This window comes from Anopheles funestus, assembly GCF_943734845.2.
Source record: "Anopheles funestus chromosome X unlocalized genomic scaffold, idAnoFuneDA-416_04 X_unloc_44, whole genome shotgun sequence".
Classification (NCBI taxonomy): domain Eukaryota; kingdom Metazoa; phylum Arthropoda; class Insecta; order Diptera; family Culicidae; genus Anopheles; species Anopheles funestus.
Window position 1 is genome coordinate 107,501 of NW_026045170.1, and position 3,274 is coordinate 110,774.

A 3,274-nucleotide genomic window follows, 5' to 3' on the forward strand; every position below is an offset into this window, starting at 1 on the left:
ATGCAGCCCCCTGGGGGACCACGGCACTTTACACCGGGTATGGTGTATGCGCAACCTACAGATAACAATAAACCCCTTATGCGTGTGTAAACCGATGTTGGGCTGCTCAACATCTTTCATGGTTACATCACTTGCACCAGAACCCACGGTGCCGATTTGGTAATATGTTGTACATTTACTCTCAAGATGTACGCTTCGGCCCCTTATTCAGGGGCTCAAGCTATTACCAGCAAGAACAATCCTCATCCAGACTTGAACTCGAAACACCCGGAGGCGAACGGTTTAACTAATAAGTGCACCAGTCTTGAATCCATGCGTCGGTGGAAACAATGCCGGCGTGTTGCATGTATTAGCTCTGAACTTAGCGAGTGATTGCCTTGCAGCTGTCATACTGAGCGTAGAGCGTGATTATCGCTCACTTGAACCATGTTGAATGGCTCTTTGGTGTAGGGTAAGGCACCAATTTGTTGGGGCGTAACGGTCACCACCAACTTAAGACTTGCTTATAGGTATTTCAACGTTTTCAACTCTTAAATCGACCGTGTTTCATTATCATCTCTTCTTCTTATTAAATGCATAGAGTTCGTTCCATTGGGTAGTTCGCGTGGCGAACGGTTTGATGCAGCCCCCCGGGGGGGACCACGGCACTTTACACCGGGCATGGTGTATGCGCAACCTACAGATCACCAATATATTTGTGATCGATAATGCACACTTCTTACACGACTGACCAGTCGACAGCGCTGCCTTCCTATTATGCGTGTGTAAACCGATGTTGGGCTGCTCAACATCTTTCACGGTTACATCACTTGCACCCGAACCCATGGTGCCGATTTGGTAATATGTTGTACATGGTCTCAAGATGTACGCTTCGACCCCTTATTCAGGGGCTCAAGCTATTACCAGCAAGATCAATCCTCATCCAGACTTGAACTCGAAACACCCGGAGGCGAACGGTTTAACTAATAAGTGCACCAGTCTTGAATCCATGCGTCGGTGGAAACAATGCCGGCATGTTGCATGTATTAGCTCTGAACATAGCGAGTGATTGCCTTGTAGCTGTCGAACTGAGCGTAGAATGTGATTATCGCTCACTTGAAAGGGTCAAGCCCTTTCGAGTCGTCCGGTTTTTACGCCAGACGACTCGGTTCACCATCTTTCGGGAAGGGACCGTCTCGGTCGCAAGCTGCTCCGGTCCCCAAACAACCTGCGACAAATGATAGGAAATGCCGACATCAATACGTGTTCAGTTTGGTTTATCGCTCATAGGTCTTTTTGACCATCGATCCCTGATTATAACTCTCAATTAAACAGTCAGGAGAGTAAGGCATGCCCATCGATATCTCATCGACAGGCGATACCGCAAGAACGGCCAACGACACATCAGGTGATCGATTATTGCTACGACTTTTGCTTAATCGTTTCCACTCCTTAGAGAAAGAAACCCCCGGGGACCGTCTCGGTCGCAAGCTGCTCCGGTCCCTAAACAACCTGCGACAAATGATAGGAAATGCCGACATCAATATGTGTTCAGTTTGGTTTATCGCTCATTGGTCTGTTTGACCATCGATCCCTGATTAAACTCTCAGTAATCCAGTCGGGAGAGTAAGGCATGCCCATCGATATCTCATCGACAGGCGATACCGCTTGAACGGCCAACGACACATCAGAGGATCGTATCTTGCTACAACTTTTGCTTAATCGTTTCTTCTCCTTGGAGAAAGAAACCCCCGGGGACCGTCTCGGCCGCAAGCTGCTCCGGTCCCTAAACAACCTGCGGCATCAAATGATAGGAAAAGCCGACATCAATACGTGTTCAGTTTGGTTTATCGCTCATTGGTCTTGTTTGACCATCGATCCCTGATTAATACTCTCAATTAGAAGGTCGGTAGAGTAAGGCATGCCCATCGATATCTCATCGACAGGCGATACCGCATGAACGGCCAACGACACATCAGAGGATCGTATCTTGCTACAACTCTTGCTTAATAGTTTCCACTCCTTGGAGAAAGAAACCCCCGGGGACCGTCTCGGCCGCAAGTTGCTCCGGTCCCTAAACAACCTGCGGCATCAAATGATAGGAAAAGCCGACATCAATACGTGTTCAGTTTGGTTTATCGCTCATAGGTCTGTTTGACCATCGATCCTAGAATTCAACTTTCGAGTAAGGCATGCCCGTCGATATCTCATCGATAGGCGATACCGGTAGAACGGCCAACGACACACATCTAGGATCGCATTTACTCTTCCTTGGATGGATAACCAATACCCTAGGACCGTTTCATCGCGAGCTGCTCCGGTCCTCAAACAACTCGCGAACCACCGATAGGATGATATTAGGAATGGCCGACTTTCATCCTTTAACTCTCAGTTCTGCTTACCAAAACATAGGTACTTGGACCTTAAAGACCACTATATGTTCCCCGATCGGGGGCAATCGGAACGTCTATCCATCATCAACATCGTTTCACTCATTCCGAACCACCAAATTGGACAGACAGTACCATATTCACCAACCGATTGCTTCAACTTCGCAAACTGTATGGTAAGTTCTACTAATTTCACATCTTACCATCGACTAATAGTGCATAAATCCACTTGGAAATCACTTTTCCTTGGTCCTCGGACCTTCTACGACAACGTCCAACAAATATCCGAAGTCGTTTCCCAACTTAGACCAAGCATTTCGTATCTTTACTTCTAATCGATTTTTTCTCTCATAATTGACGATCAAAATCTAAAAACCACATTTTGAGCCAGAAGCAGTCGTCCGATCGTCCTGGGGGTAGTCTCAATCGATTTAGAAGGGCCCAATTCATAAAGATACGTACTCAGTCAAATTCATGCTTCTGGCTCACCTACCCCCTATATAGAAAACGAAAGCGTACAGGCGTGGAAAACGTGCCATTTTTCTCCATCACGGACTTTTTTTTTCTCGTTGCACCGACTCTAGTAAAAAAGTGAAATTTTTTACTAGTTACCAACTTTTGCAAATTATCATCGGATATCACTTTTCATGGTCTATAGTAAGTTCTTATCACGTTTTAGTAGTTTTTGAAAAAAAAATTTTTTTGAACTTTTCAAAATTTTTCAAAACAAAGTTTTTGTAGGCGGTTTTGTGTATGGAGGGTTACTAGTCTCGGGGTCACTGTTTGACCAAAAAACCACTATATATCATTCGAAAGGTAATTTCAAGGGCTACAAAAAATTGTTCTACGGCACCCCCCTCCGACGTCTAGTATTCGAGTTATTCGCCAAAAACCATCACTTGAGC